We start from the raw sequence: 17,491 nt of genomic DNA, 5'->3' as shown, positions 1-17,491 counted from the left end.
GATTATGGCCCCTACAAAGAGCTGTTGGCGGTTAATCAGTGAGTATAATGTCAACAATTACATTTTACCGTTCCTTATTAAAGGCTTTTTTATTATAGCAGTAGCATTCTCTGACTGGTTTATAATGTAAACCATTATTTGCATATTGCATTTTGCTCCCCACAAATCCTCATTTTACCAACCTGAAAAGGATGGAAGGCTGAGTCAACCTTTAGCCCTCTCAGGATCAAACTCCAGGCTGTGGGCAGAGTTTGCCTGCAATACTGCACTTAACCACTGGTCCACCAGGGCTACCTCTGTTGATGGGAGTTGTTTGGTCAGTCTTGCAATTTGTCTTCCTCCAGCAGCACTCTAGGTGTCTTTTCTGCTGTTTAATTTCCTGGAGATCCTCCAGCAATCAGGAGGTTTCCTGAGAATAACACAGTGGTGAAGTCCATTTTTTTTTACTACCAGTTCTGTGGACATGGCTTGGTGGGCGTAGCTTGGTGGGCGTGGCAGGGGAAGGATACTGCAAAATCCCCATTCTCTCCCCACTCCTGGGGGAAGGATATTGCAAAATCTCCATTCCTACCCCACTCTGAGGCAGCCAGAGGTGGTATTTGCCGGTTCTCCAAACTACTCAAAATTTCTGCTACCGGCTCTCCAGAACCTGTCAGAACCTGCTGGATTTCACCCCTGAATTAACAGATACTGTAGAAAGGGCCACACAAGGCCATGCAAGCCAAGATCATTGTCACTTCTCATTCCAAAAGTGATCAAGGCCTTATTTGAATTATGTGCCAAAATCTTACAAACACCCCAAGCTTTTTGAAACCCAGTTCTGGAATGGCTACTGGAGTGGACTGATCAAAGAGATCATATTCCCTGTGGTAGAGGAGAGCATAAAAACTCCAGAACAATTAAAGAAGAACCTGACCATGATAAAAGACCATCCATCACTTCAAAGACAAACTGTCACCCAAATCAGATTACAAACTAGATCATATTGCCACTACCCTGACGTAGAGTATGATCTAATATGTTAAACAAGATCCAACATGCATATTGTAGTAATCTGGGAGGGAATGGGGCAACTTGTCACAGCCAAGTCGTTGCGGCAAATTCACTGCAGCCAATTCGCCATGGGCAACTCACCACGAGAGAACTCATTGCGGGACAATTTAACAATTCTATTTAATTATTTAAAATAAATAATTATTATTTAATTTTTGCCATTCCCATTTCATTCTGTTCCTTCTTTTACATCCTTTCTTTAGTGACTCTGTTCCACCATTTCTTTGATATTAACGTAACTCTTGTAAAACTCTTGTTTAACAGCCCTCTCTGAGCACTTTACAGAATCAGCATATTGCCCCCAACAATCTGGGTCCTCATTTTATCCACCTCAGAAGGTGAAGATGGAAGGCTGAGTCAACCTTGAGCCTGGTGAGATTCGATCTGCCAATTTGCAGGCAGCTGGCAGTCAGCAGAAGTAGCCTGCAATTTGTACTGCATTCTAACCACTGCTCACCGCGGCTCATATACAGATGAGTTCCCCAACATTTCCGGCTTTGTGTACCAGTGGGAGGGGTGGAGAGAGGGGATGGTTCTGTATGAGCAGCAGCTCCATTTGCACGAGCAGCTGGTATGTGTGCCCACTGCTTGTACGACTGGGAATGAGCATGTGCATGCTCGCCCAGTATTTCGGTAAACCGGTTCCGAACAGCTCAAGGCCGAGTTAGTGGGCCACGGCTCAGGGATTGGGGACCCCAGATATCCAGTACCTTTCTCTCATGTTGATATAGAGCCATTGCCATTAAGGACACACATTGGATATGGTTGTTTAAATCCACCTGACAGTGGGACTATCCGCCAATCCATAAATTAATGATCTGATTCATTGTATATTCAGAATCTCTAACTGTACCTTTTTTTAAAAAAAACAATGTTTACCTAGATATGCTTGAATAAACTAATAACCAGAAGAGCATGATGATCTGCAAGAGGATTAGCAGGCATAACAGCTTTATTGTGCCTGTGCTGTACTCAAATGAACAGTTTTGCTGTGACATTCATTTCTGCAAGTTTGATGGTTTCCCAAGGACAACTGGGTCAGACTTCTTGTAAATTAATGTCTCCCATGGGACTCATAATGAAGAGACTGTTAACTAATTATCAATCTGTTTTGGAAGGCATTCATTTTTTAATTGACCTCAAGCCCCTAAGGGAACACTAAAGGTGTCCGAAGAAAGTGTTTTGTTTTTTTTTCCTTTTCCCCCTGGTTAGGACAAACATGAATGCAGGGAATGTGATTGCAGAGACCCAAGGAATTGGGGGCAAAGGCTGGGGGAGGGAGAAGGAGGAAGATAAAAAGGCTGGATTTACTTATCCGTTGGCATGAATAGTTTCTATCCCGTACACTGTGTATGGATCGGGTTATTGTATATGCAAAGGACTTTTTTCTTTTTTGAAAAATGCTGCTTTGCCCCAAAACTGCTACAGAATGAATTTAAATCATCACATGTCTGGGTCTGAGTTTAAGTAGAGAAATTGACCTCTGGAATTTAAATGCCAGAAGCAGTTTCAGCAAGGCAACCTGCCACATTGTTATATGCTATAAAGGAGATAATTGTGAAAGCAGAAGGGGAGTCAAGGTGTTCATTGGGAACTATCTTTGGCCCAGTGAAGTGACATTTCCATTTTCTTCACTTGAACATTGGACAGAATGCTAAATCAAATTTTTCTGGCTTCTTAATATTCAGCAGGGATTTTTTTTTTTTGCTTTTAGTGTTCCCAAAATCCCTGCAGTCTACAATTCTATTCTTTAATCTCTACTAAGGTTATGATCTATGTCTAAGGGTGCTTTTTTTGGGGGGGGGGAGATATCTGGAATTACTTAAAATTGTTGAGTTGAAAACTCCTGAATGATGTTTTTGAAAACATAGGTGGGACATATATCACATAAGTGGGACCTAATCATATCCCCTACCCCTGAGGATTTAAGCTACAAAAATGCATAAGATGCTATTATGCAGGGATTCAGGTGTGACTCAGTAAAGAATGAAAGACAGAGTCCAGATTTGTCTTGATAAGGCAAACACATTTATTCAGTTGAATAAATATGGGTCCTCCCTAAAGGTAGAAGAACCGCAAACACAGTTTAAGGCAGATATTTATACATTTCTTTGCTTTCACTTAGTTAAATAACAAGAAGCTGGCATACAACAGGTAAGGCATAGAAATATAGAAATTATAAAATACTCAAGCACGCCTTCTGTGGTTTTGGTCACATGCCTAACCCACAGGCTAATGGTTTGCTTTGAAACTTTTCATGGCCTTATGCTGAGGCCTGAACTTCAATTCGGCCATCTCCGCATACGTTCCCTTTAGCCAGTGGTGAAATTCAATTTTTTTTTACTACTGGTTCTGTGGGCGTGGCTTGGTGGGCATGGTGTGGCTTGGTGGGCATGGTTTGGTGGGCATGGCAGGGGAAGGATACTGCAAAACCTCCATTCCCACCCCACTCCAGGGAAAGGATACTGCAAAATCCCCATTCCCTCCCTACTCCTGGGGGAACGATATTGCAAAAATCTCCATTCCTACCCCACTCTGGGGCCAGCCGGAGGTGGTATTTGCCAGTTCTCCAAACTACTCAAAATTTCCGCTACTGGTTCTCCGAACTGCTCAAAATTTCCGCTACCGGTTCTCCAGAACCTGTCAGAACCTGCTGGATTTCACCCCTGCCTTTAGCCAATCATCAAATTAATCAGATTCCTGATCAACAATGCTTTCAGAAAGAGTATGCAGAACATGTCTCATTCAGCATTACACTGAATGGGAAGGAATACAGTAACATGTGCCTTAAAGCTGAGACTGAATTGAACCAATTCTTAATGGAGTTGCTTTTTAGGTCGCTGCTGTTCCATGGCTGCAGCACAGCCAGTCATGGAAACAGCCATTGTGAAAGAGACAACAGGAAAGGCAGACCTTTGCATGCATGGTTCTTTCTCTTATTTTATGACAGGCATTAAAAAAACATAGACAGCAACTTTAAACAGGCTACAATATACTACAACAATATGTCTCTTGGAACAATGTGCCACCTTGCAGCTCATCATGAGTGACAATTTGTCAGTTTGATGAGCTAATGTTGGAAAAACAGCTGCTACTTCATATGCTTAACATTTCCTGCTATATTAAAGTCATGAATGGAGACATTGCTTTGGGGGAATGAGGATTGTGGGGGGGAAAGGGACAGCTTTTATGTGCTTATGTGTCCTCGCACAAGACCCTGTTCATGCACAGAGAGGGAAAGTCCTGCAACGGATCAGAAATCCATGCTCAATCAAACAGAAAAGAGCTGGAAGGGACCTTGGAGGTCTTCTAGTCCAGCCCATTGCAGGAGACCCTATACTATTTCAGATAGTTGGCTGTCCAGTCTTTTCTTTAAAAGTTCTGGTGTTGAAGCACCAACAACTTCTGAAGGCAAGCTGTTCCACTAGTTAATTGTTCTCACTGTTAGGAAGTTTTTCCTTAATTCCAGGTTGCTTCTCTCCTTGATTAGTTTCCATCCATTGTTTCTTGTCTTGCCTTCTAGTGCTTTGGAAAATAAGTTCCCTATTCTTTGTGGCAGCCCCTCAAGTACTGGAATGCTGCTACCATGTCATCCCTAGTCCTTCTTTTCACTAAACTGGCCGTACTCAATTCCCGCAACTGTTCTTCATATCTTTTTCATCTAAAATCTAAAGGGATTTAATGTTTGATTGTTCAAGAATGTCATTTTGACCTAATCGTTCATGATCAAGCATTACCTTCCTGTTGTACACATTACTACTGGACTGAAAAACACAATATTCAGGTCTCATTTAGAACTGTAATGTTGGATCAAATGCTTGCCAACTCAGACTAACACATATATGCTCTTTTCTCTCTTTTTTCAGTAGTGCTCATATAGGCTTATGTACTTGCACACTGTACACTCAGAGAGCCATGCCAAACAGTTGTAAGTCACCTGCAGCACAGATGGTAATATGCTCATAAATTTGAAGGTAGAATATAAAAGAATGAGAAACTCTGGCAAGCAGTAATAATATTCACATCATAGATTCTGTGTTGGCATTTATTAGATAAGGGACCTGGAAGGAACAAAAAACTATCAGGAATTGTTGGAGCGGGCAGAATTGTTCAGTCTTGTTCGGGAAGGCAGAACAAAAAACAATGGGTTTAAATTGCAAAGAAGTAGATTTTCATTAGAGTTCAGGAACATTTTGCTAACTGTAAAAGTGTTCAGCAATGGAACCGAGTGTATTGGGAAGTATAGATTTTCCTTAAGGAGAAACTGGGTACACATCTATTTGGTTTGCTGTAGTAGTAGGTTCCCGCACAGGGCAGGCTACTGGACCAGATGTTCTCCAAATTTATTTCTGATATGATTTTATGATGCCAACTCTTTGTTCCCATCTAGAGATACTCTAGCTTTTTATTTATTTATTTATTTATTTGCTTTGATTTATATGCCGCCCTTCTCCGGAGACTCAGGGTGGCTTACAATGCATTAAGCAATAGCCTTCATACTTTTGTATATTTATACAAAGTCAATTTATTGCCCCCATAATCTGGGTCCTCATTTTACCTACTTTTGAAAGGATGGAAGGCTTAGTCAACCTTGAGCCTGGTGAGATTTGAACTTGCAGTAATTGCAAGCAGCAGATGTTAATAACAGTGCTTTAGTCCACTGTACTACAGGCTCTAAAATTCCCATTTTAGAATTAGCCCCTAGGAATCATCATCTAGACTGCTAATGAGAGCACTAAGAAAATTAAAATATAACTCCTTGAACAACAGGTTTTGCATCTTTCAAATTTTCTTTTTAACATTCACTAATAAAAGCAGAGTTATCTTGCCCATAACTCAAGGAAACAATGCGGTCAGACTTGTAAGAAATGAGCTAGAATGAAAAAAATAAGTAGTTTCCATCTTTAGTTACACTTTTAAATTTTAATTATTTATTAAAGAATTCCAAGAAAGTGTATAAAATAAAGTATTCTATCTATCTATCTGTGATGACCCGGGGCAAGGCACAGAGGCAACACAGTTAGCTGATAGTTCAAACTGCCCCTTTAATGCTCCAAATTTCCCCAAATGCTCCCATTTTTCTGGCAAGTCCCAGAGCAAAGTGATGACACATGTACCTCTAGCAGCCTCTGGCTGCAAGTAGTCCAGCACAACGCTGTGAGCACAATGGCTGTAAAACAAGAAATCCAGCAGGGATTAATAAATCAATTAGTCCAGGAAGCAAAGGAACAAGGCAATGAATCCAGGAAGCAAGAAATAAAACAAGAAGTCCAGGAAACGTCCAATGTCGACAACGGCACACAACACTCCATGAATTCAGCATTTGTTTCTGACAAATGCCCCTCCCCACAGCATCTCCTTAAATCTCAGTCCCCAGATGTGCCTTGTGGAGAGGGGCAGGACACTCTCCTCCTGAGTAGTTGGGTCAGCCTGCGGTATTCCCGCCTTCTCTCCACTCTCCGTGCTCGAGGATCAGGAGGGGATCACCTGAGCTCTGTCTCTCATGTTCACTGCTTAGCCTCTCTTGGTCATCCTGCCCCCATTCCTCCCTGCCTACAAGCCGTCCCGATCCTGAAATGCCCTAGCCTGACTCAGCCTGCTCCTCCCTATATTCCAACGAAGCCGCCCACTCGATCTCCTTCGGCTCCAGTTCCAGCTCATCTTCCTCCTCAGATTCAGGCTCCGACGGGGGTATGACACTATCTATCTATCTATCTATCTATCTATCTATCTATCTATCTATCTATCTATCTATCTATCTATCTATCTATCTATCTATCTACACTCACATGCACACACACACACGCACACACACATACATATGCAGAATATATATAGAATAGAATTTTGTACATCATTAAATCAGTGAAATCCAAGCAGAAACAGATAAATATGTATTAGTAGAAATTCAAAAACTGCAAGAGTTTAATTAATTAATTTAATGACTTTAATTAACAAGTCTTCAACATTTGTAGAGGGAGAAGTAATAATAGCTCCAGAAGGATATATTGGAGATATTATGTTCTAATAATCACATTTTATTTATTGCACTGTGGGCCTAATAAGGGTCATCCAGATGGTTTACTTAGATATATTTTTGAATAACTTTTATTTTAGCTTTGGGTCAGACAATTCTGTCTGGAGATTTTAATCAAATTTTAGAACCTTTATTAAGCTGTAGTACTGTTCCAGGTAAATTTAATTTTTATATATGAAAGGTACTGTGTGCTTCTATATAGGAATTTAATTTTGGAAAGTGTATATATGGTCACTTTTAAAATATTATGGCAATTGTATGCTTTTTTTCCAATTCTAAATCTGACTTGATTTTTAAGCATTGTTTAGTGTGAAAAAAACTGAATGGATAGATAAATGTAACATAAATCCTATTACAATATCTTATTGCAGCATAATAATGTCTATTGTTATAAGGAAAATTGGTACTGTTTTTCAAGGTAGTATTTAAATACAGCATTCAATTATCTACTTTTTAGTAAACAGGTGAAACAAGGTTTTTTTAATTAATTTTTTTCCTATTTTTTTTTACTTTTTCTATACATATACCTTATATTGTCTGAGATGTTTTTAATATGTGTGTTCATGGTTCTATTATTTATTCATGGAAAAATAAAAACTGAAAAATCTAAACAAGAAAATAGATGGAAAATAGTTAAGAAAATTGAACACATGTATAAGACAACATTACTGTAACTGTAGGGCACCCATACCACCAAGCCACATCTACTGCCTGGAGGCCTAGCCCAAAAGCCTGGCTTTAACTGTAGGCTGCTTCCCATATCCAGACAGCTAGTTCAGTGTTGCATTCTTCAGTGTTTTTACCTTTTCTTCCTTCACTACTCATGCCATTCTTTTTTGCCTTTTCCTCATTTTACTTGTCTTCTCTTTGTATTCCCTCACCAAATACAAGCATTTCTCTGTACCATCATCTCTTCACTCAACAGTACCATCCAATCTCCATCAAACATTGGCACAAATATCAAATACTTCTCTTTTGCCATCCATTTTCCAAACTTTATATAAAATCTCCTCAGCCCCACCACAACACACCAACTTTGTGCTATCGTGGTGGAAGAGGAGTGTGGGTTATATACTTTATACTGACTCTTACAAATCTATGGAAATCTGTAATCTTCTAAATCTTTCTTAATCATATAATCGAAGCTAGAATGGCCCACAGAAGATATCTCACAAAAAATGAACAAAGCATTTGGGTGAATAGAAACTTTCCAATTTACGAGGCAGCCTCTGCCACTGAATAACACTTGTTACTGTCATTTCACCAATTGAGAATCACTGAACAATGATCTATTTGATCTAGTTACTCCCCAAAATAGAAGATAAGTCATGATAAACCCATGCTTGTTCACATTAATTTTTGCATTCCTATTCAATTATGCTGTTTAGTGCCCTGTTCAAGGACAGATATAAAATACCAATTAAAGTATTCTGCTTCTTCTCTTCAGCCATTACAATTTCATCTTTCTCCTTGCAAGAAACCTTTGTCTCTTTGACTTTAATTTGGTTTGGGTATTTTTTTTAGGCTTATTTTTCATATGGTCATTCTATATTTTTAACTTTTCTGACATGATCTCAACAGTTTGTAGTGATCCATACTCCATGGATTGTAAACCTCTCCTTCTGTTTTATATACTTGTCCCTTTTTCTTTTCAGCATCTCAGAAAGACTTTTCTATCCAATCCTATCAGTTTTCCACTTCACATTTTGTAAATAACCCATGTTTTTAATTTAACCGCTTATAATTTTAATTTGCTTTTATAATTGTTTTATTTCCCAATGTTTTATTACATTGCAAGCCTCTCAGTGGCACCTCACATTATGTTGTTATTGTTGTTAGTTGCAAAGTCGTGTCCGATCCATCGCTACCCCATGGACAACCTTCCTCCAGGCCCTCCTGTCCTCTATCATCCTCTGGAGTCCATTTAAGCTCACACCTACTGCTTCAGTGACTCCATCCAGCCACCTCGTTCTCTGTCGTTCCGTTCTTTTGCCCTCCATCTTTCCCAGAATTAGGCTCTTCTCCAGTAAGTCCTTCCTTCTCATTAGGTGGCCAAAGTATTTGAGTTTCATCTTCAGGATCTGGCCTTCTAAAGAGCAGTCAGGGTTGATCTCCTCTGGGACTGACCGATTTGATCACCTTGCAGTCCAAGGGACTCACAGGAGTCTTCTCCAGCACCATAGTTCAAAGGCCTCAATTCTTTGGTGCTCAGCCTTTCTTATGGTCCAACTTTCACAGCCATACATTGCAACTGGGAAAACCATAGCCTTGATTATATGATATATATATACAAGATGGTGGGCTACTTTTTTTCCTTCTTTCACTTCTAATTCTACCTTTTAGTCATCACAAAGAAACTCCCTTCATCTGTAGATTTAAATATATTAAACTATATCTCAAATATTGATATAGATGGTTAAACACCCAGTGCGCTTATTAGAAAAAAATATTGTAAAAATGAACATTACTTCAAGCGTGATACATGTAGTTAAGAGTTAGAGGTATTTCAAGTGGAATGATGTTATTAAGAAAGGATGCGCCCCCCCCCCTTTGGAAGGATAATGTCCCAAACATAGGTTACATAACTTAACGCTGCCAAAGATGATGGAATTTCATCTTCTCAAATTTTCAGCCATATAATTTGACTCCTATTTGTTTATGAAGCTGAGTGATCAAGTTAAAACCACACAGCAGCAAGCAATAAAAACATGGCGAATGTAATGCAAGCTGTTACCAAGTATCTCAGTCCCAACAAGGTTTTCCCAACTGAGTTTGAACTATTTTCTTTTCTTCCCTGCTGATTTGTTTTGTACTAAAACAGTAAAGAAGCCAAAGATGTGACAGGAGACGCACGATCTTAGGTCCTGCCAATTTAATCAGTTCACGGGGTGTCCTCAAGCAAGTCTTTACTATTCCAATTTTCCTCTAAAGATTCCTTTGAGATTCAGTGAAAGAATCCTGTTGTATGCCAGGAACAGATTCAATTTGCTGTAGGAAGTAGAAGAAAAGGATGAGAATCATTCACACTTCAACATGGATTCTAAGATATTTTAGCTTAAGAAAGTTACTATCTATTTTCTTCTCCATCAGAGCCTTCCATACTACCCCTGACCCTATATTTGCATGTATGCATGTTGCAATGTTAGGATGTTATTAAAAAGAAAAGAGAAAATATCCTGTTTTGTTAAGTTCCTAAATGTATCAGGATCTGTTCTGTCCCAGCTCTGGATTTCCGAGGATATTGACACAATGGTCCTTATCAAATTTATGAAGTAGCAAGAATAAACCAAAGTCCGGCAAAGGTTGGCAACCAGCCCAGAAAACAAAATACGATAAGACTTTTCCAAAAATGCTCTGATGATAATTACAAGTTGTTTCCAGCAAGAAACTTACTAACCACATGTGACTTAAATAGGCTAAGGGAGTGGCCAATTATCCTCAAGCCTTACTCTTGAGGAGACCTCCTCCTCCTGAGTAGCCACTCCTGCCTTTTGGCAGCCCTGCATGCTCGAGCATTGAGAAGAGGCTCTTCCACTTCGCTCTCTCCACTTGAAGGAGCCTCTGGAGGTTCTAAAGGCCCTGGCTGAGTCTCTGCCTCTGGCACCACATCCTCTTCAGCCTCCTCGCTGTCCGATGCGAGCGCCGGCTGTGCCGGCTGCTGGCGCAACACCACACCAGCCTCCTCGTCGTCGGGATCAGCCATGATCTGCACAGGCTACTGGCGGGCCACAACAGAATCCAGTTAGGAGAACGGAATAACAGCATTAGAAAAGACCTTGGAAGTCTTCTAGTCCAACCCCCTGCTCAAGCAGGAGATCCCATACCATTCCAGATAAGTGATTGTCTATTTAAAAACTTCTAGTGATGGAGCATCCACACTTCTGAAGGCAAGCCATTCCACTGGTTAATTGTTCTCACTGTTAGGAAGTTTCTCCTTAGTTCTAGGTTGCTAGTCTCAACTAGACTAATCTAGTTGATTAATCTCCATCCTGATGGAATATACCCCCAATATCAAAGGCACACATCCATCTGATGTACCCCATTTTCTCCAAAATAAGACATCCTCTGATAATAAGCCCAAACGGGCTTTTGAGCTCATGGCAATAAGGCCAAGCGCTTATTTCAGGGTTCAAAAAAATATAAGACAGGGTCTTATTTTCAGTGAAACATGGTATGTCTTTGATATTGTCCACCCTTGGATTAAACAAAGAATATCAGAAATGATCATATTGTTCTTTTAAAAGCTCTTATGCAAGTTTAATAGACTCAGATGGAGTAGCATTAAGTTACTGGTTAGTTTCAAACTTGGGTTAGAGAGGAAGCTAAACTTGAGTATGTCATTACAAATATGTTGTAATATTTATGTCAGCAATCATGTGAAAATCAAGTAAATTTATGTGATAAAATTTTATATCAACTTAGGATGTCATTATCATTAATGTCTTCAGCCATAAGTTAAGATAACATAAGATTTCAGAAGTGGGAGAACTAAAAAACTGATATTTTGGCAGTACTTAAGGCAATCTATTCAGGAGTAAGCCCCATTAATTTCAATGCAATTTATTCATAAATAAACATGGATGTGGCCATTATGTAGCTTTATTTAACTCAGTCAAGTATTTCTTCAGGCTTGGTGTGGTGACTTCAGCTCATTGTGGATCTTGAACTTGTAACCTAAGATATATATTGGTAGTAGTTCAACTTGTATAGTATTAGGATTTAAACATCAGGGACACCTGTCAGTGAAGTCTTTTGGTACTATCAATCATTTAGGTCTTTGACTCAGTTTGATGTCCAGCCTGAGGAGTTCAGAGAACTGTTTTTGCCCTTGCTCCAGCAAAGGGAAAGGATGAGATTGATTTATCATTGCTCACAACTTCACATGCCCCATGATCTTAATTCCCCAATGTTTCATCCCATTTCTGACTGTTTACAGTTCTAAAATGTTTGGGCTAGCAAACCCTAAGAAATGTATTTTGTTTACATTTCAATTTATTTTGCATTAAATATTAAATATGATTTTATTTACGTTAAATATAATTTTATTTATATTTATTATAAATAAAACTATCTACAAGCTATTTATATATAACTACATTAAAATTCATATATTTATATTTATATAATTTATATATAATAAATGCATGTATAATAAATGTATAAAATATTTACATATTTATATAGCTAATAAAATTATATTTATTTATGCTATTGGGCAGTGGTCCTCAACCATTATGGCTCCACAGCTTGGTAGCAGAAGCAGTAGCAGCAATGGGAGTGTGTTTAATTTCACATGTGCAACCTAACTCCCATGCATGCACGAATGAAGCTTCGCGTCTCATCCACTGCTTGCGTGGCCTGGTTTTCAGTGGGCCACAGACCAGTACCAGTCCGCTGCCCGGGAGTTGGGGACCTCTGTTATAGAATATCATATGCCAAAACAACTAGTAGTAGACATAGGGACAGTTTTTCCCCTCGTGCCATCACTCTGTTAAATATCTAATTCTCTCAATGCTGTAAATGTCTATATATAAAAACTCATGTAGTGTGGCTGTAGTATTATTATTTATCCTTCTACTACCTTATTTACTCTCGCTCCCCCTTTTATTGGCATTATTATTATTTTGTTGCTTTGCATATACACTGAGTGGTTCTGTGTCTGGAGACAACTTCTCTGTGTATCTAATCACACTTGACCAAAATAAAGCTGTTCTGTTCTGTTCTGTTCTGTTCCGTGCCACGCCACGCCATGCCACGCCACACCACTCTATTCATTCCTATTCCTATTCCTATTCCTATTCCTATTCCTATTCCTATTCCTATTCCTATTCCTATTCCTCTTTCCATTCCATTCCATTCCATTCCATTCCATTCCATTCCATTCCATTCCACTCCACTCTTATTTATATTTACATTAAATTGCATTTTAATCTAAGTCCCAATGTGACCTTCATGTATGTATCTGTGAATATCCACAATTTTTCTGAATTCTATGGCTTAATTCATGATCACTGATTATAAATCTGCAGTTATTAGGAAAGTTACATATTGTACACATACGGGTATATTTGAAAAAAAATTCCAGCCATACTTTTAGAAAAGCAATAAGTAAGCTGATGTGATAGCCCAGGATAAACCAAACCAAATTAGTGTTGAAAAATAGATGCTAAGGAAAATCATATTTGAAAGGTTAATCCATCCTTAATCTTGGCAAACAGTATATCCTAAGGAAATGCTTATTCATATGTTTCTGCATTGGACACACTGTTCCTTTACAGTATACATTCTGTGTGCATTTTTGACAAACTTGTTAAGTGAAGAATCTCATTGCTGAAAAGCATGGTGGCCAAAATATATCTACTTTCTATTTGCTTGATGCTTTAAGAAACGTGAATAAGGAATCTTTTTATTGAAAAACGTATCAGATTTCTCCTCCACCCTTAACTACTTCATTTTCACAATACAACATTGTGAAATATTCATTGATAAAATATTATATGTGTAGAGCTACTTCATTTATTATAACTTCTAGGTACCTTACAGGAAGATTGTTGTTGAATAACCATAATTACCTGCATTTGAGTATAAAGTCACAGTGCTTGTAAACTGTGTTACACTGTTCTAGGTGGTATAGATTTTTCCAAATCTTGTACTAAAAGTTTGTCAAAATGGAGCAAATGCAGACAGATGTAAGATTAGAAAAGTAACAAATCCAGGAATTGAACACTAGTGGCTGAATTTGTACCAAATGATGGGCTTGATTTATATAATATGAGTCACAAAGAAAAAGAGGAGAGAGCTACCATCTTTAATCTGAAGCACTGCAGTTTATCAGGTTTTAATAGGGGCAGCAGCTGAATTAATTCTCATTTTTGTCTGGCATAGTGCTGGCACAGCAAAACTTAAAGCAGTCAGATTTCTCTATGGGGAAACCCTTTGGGGAAAGCAAAGCCGTTCAATTGTATTCAACGCCACTTCTGGCATATAATCTTTGCAGTAAGTGGCATAACAGCAGAGATCAAAGAGTTTCCTGGAGTAAAATGCCAAGAATTTCTGGAGAGCACAATTGCAGTCTGTGAAATAATTCTGTAAATATCCAGATCCAAATGTTAAAACAGCATTTTAGAGGAAAAGGTTTGGAAACTCTGACCAAGAAAATGAGCTGGTTTGGCAAATGGAAGGAAGGAAATAGTATAGTCGTTTACAGAATGGTTTAAACATTAATACCTCATGTAAGATGATCTGTAAGAATTTAATAAATAAGTCTAGAGCAGGGGTGAAATCCAGCAGATTCTGGCAGGTTCTGGAGAACCGGTAGCGGAAATTTTGAGCAGTTTGGAGAACCGGTAGCGGAAATTTTGAGTAGTTCAGAGAACTGGCAAATACCACCTCTGGCTGGCCCCAGAGTGGGGTGGGAATGGAGATTTTGCAGTATCCTTCCCCTGCCATACCCACCAAGCCACGCCCACAGAACAGGTAGTAAAACAAATTGGATTTCACCACAGGTCTAGAGGAATATGGCAGAGAAATCTTGAAACCAAATAGAGAGGCATTTGCAATCATGGTTTTAATGCAGTACTTTCCCTCAGATTGTAGAAGTTTATTTGATTACCAAATAAAACAATAGTATGATACGGTTATAACTCTATAGTGTGTTAATGTAACCACAATATCAGTTGTTACGTTAACAATATTTATTTTGGAAATGTTAGGCTAAACAGGAACTTGTTCCCTGCATGATAGCTTTGATCAATTTATCATCACTCTGGTCTACTTTCACCAGATTGAAGAAAATGCCCCACCACAGTTACAGGCTAACTATAATTGGCCAGTGAAGTCCAAAATAGATGTTTCTTATCCAGAATTGGGCATGGAGGAGCTGCTGAGATCATTCTTCCCTGCCTTGGCAACCTTCTATATGGAACTAAGTATACCAGGGGTGTCAAACTCGATTTCATTGAGGGCCGCATCAGGGTTGTGTTTGACTTCGGGGGGGCTGGGGGGGCGTGGGCAGGGTGGGTGTGACCAGTTCAGTGTCACTCGTGTTGGGGGCGCCTGTGACAACCTGAGCGTTCTGCCAGCGAAAACGGGCTCCCGAGCTCAGTTTTCAGCTGTGATGGCCTCCTGCAACCCTCTGCCAGCAAAAACAGAGCTCAGGAGGGCTGCAGGCTATCCTCCCGAGCTCCATTTTTGCTGACAGAGGCACCACGGGTCGTTCCTTTGCTGGTTCAGGTCAGCCCTGCGGGCCAAATCTAAGCACTCCGCAGGCCTGGGCCTTGAGTTTGACACCCCTGATGTATACCTAATGCATAAAAAAGAATTGCTATGGCAAAAAGGCTATGATGATGATCTTTGATTAAAGATTGCCTATTATTTTAGCCTGTTCAGTGCTGTGGATTCAAGACTAGAAGGTGCTTTGGCTTGACTAGGGTTGTGAACATCCATCCTTAAATAGCTGCACCTTCTCCCAAAGCTGCTGTGCTGTCTCAGGAAAAAAACAAAAACAAATTTGCTTTCAGAATTTGCACATCTGGAATCCAAAGCCCCTTTATGTCTTTGAATCCAAAGGGCTGCACTGCTTTATTTTATATTTTTTTGTATTTTAATTATAATTTATATAGTGATCCTTCTTAAATAGATAACTGTTGAGTGTGAAGAGTTTTAAGACAACTTCTCATCTGAATACTTCCCTTTCAAATGCCTCCATATGCCTCAGGATCCAAATCCTCCTTTTGAATGCCTTTTCTTAGCTAGTGAAGTATTTCATGTCAGAACAAAGTCAACAAAATTTCCTTTAGTGGAATTTCAATTCTAAAAGCTGTGTGAACGAGGCTAAACTGGCAATCTTTTCGATTGGGACTAAAACATACTTGCCTATAGTACTGTAATCAATAATTTAAATATCATAACATAATTAATTTGTGAAGTTTTTAAATATCCAAATAGATCAACTAGAACAGATTGATGTCTGTGAGTTTAAAAAACAAAATAAAACCTTTCCCAGCCTCCCTCATCCCAGATATTTTGGGATTAAATGTTGACTGGTAATTCCGAAAGATATACTGCCAACACATCTGTGCAGCACTAAATTGTGAGGTTGGTATAACCCCTTATCTTATAGCTTTGCCACTTAAGAGCACACAGAGATTTTAATCAACATTCATTATACCCAAAATGAAGCAGTTTACCTCAGAGCAGTTCTTATTAAAGAGGCAAGCCCTCGGTTACATTTCTGTAGACGATGGTGGGATTTATTTATTTTTTTGCTCCCGGCAGGCTGAGTTAAACATTTCTGACAACCAGCTTCGATTGGAAAGTCACAGTTCATGTAATAACTGAGCATTTTAATTTCGTAAGTTAAAGAATTGGCTTCCACTTGCAGATTGCATTAATGTAAGCTGGGCTGTGCAGAGACATAGGCATGGTACATCGAGAGATAACCGGGAGAATTAAATGCAAAGTCTTTCATTACTATTTTTGCTGCATTTTTATCTTAAATTTTAAACGTTTCTTGCATTTGTACTCATAATTATATATTTGACATTACTGGAAAAGAAATCATACCTGATACCTATATCAATCTTTAATGGCTAACTGTTGCCAATAAAATGCATTTCAGGAAGCTGTTGTGGTCTGTCGGCCACCAGCCCCTCCAGCAGCCAAATCAGATGAGGAGGAGGCGTTGGAGTCAGGGTCAGCATCAAGGCAACCTGAGAGCTCCAAGGGGGAAGAGGGAATGGAGCTGGTGGAGAGAGACAGAGGTGGAGACTGGGCTGTCTGTCAGCCCTCAGATGGAGCGTCATTAGCCCCCATGTCTGGAGGTAGCTGATGAGGAAGAGGAGGAACAGCTGGGTCCAGTGCCTGATGCAAGGACATGCAGAAGGCAGAGGAGAGGAGAGCAGTGGAAAAATATGAGCTGGTCCTTGGGACGTAAGAGCCACCGCTGCTTGTAAAACCCCACCCTAGCTCTGGGGATAAAAGGCAGGGGACAGAGAATGTGGCAGACAACTATTCATCTTCCGGACACATGGACCTGTTAGCTTGCAGTGAGAGAGAAACTTTTTGCCAGGGCTGCTGGCGCTCCTAATAAAGGAATCTTTGAGTTAACTTCAGAGGGTTTGTCATATTTGGGGAGCTAGGTCAGAACAGAAGCTCGGTATGCTGATAGAATTCCACAGAACTTCTTTTTTTTTAAATTTGATTTATATGCCGCCCTCAGGGAGACTCAGGGTGGCTTACAATGCGTTAAGCAGTAGCCTTCATACTTTTGTATATTTATACAAAGTCAGCTTATTGCCCCCACAAACTGGGTCCTCATTTTACCTACCTTAGAAAGGATGGAAGGCTGAGTCAACCTTGAGCCTGGTGAGATTCGAACTTACAGTAATTGCAGACAGCTGG

At 39.5% G+C, this 17,491-nt stretch overlaps 1 protein-coding gene across 4 annotated transcripts in view; it reads left to right on the top strand.

The window, feature by feature from the left end:
- GPC6 (glypican 6) overlaps positions 1–17,491 on the top strand; it is a 939,262-nt gene that overhangs the window by 233,509 nt on the left and 688,262 nt on the right. The window lies entirely within an intron of this gene.

Source organism: Pantherophis guttatus, chromosome 5, assembly GCF_059756535.1.
Source record: "Pantherophis guttatus breed Tessera chromosome 5, ASM5975653v1, whole genome shotgun sequence".
Lineage (NCBI taxonomy): Eukaryota > Metazoa > Chordata > Lepidosauria > Squamata > Colubridae > Pantherophis > Pantherophis guttatus.
The sequence above is the reverse complement of the archived record's forward strand: the minus strand, read 5'-3'. Positions and strand labels throughout refer to the sequence as shown.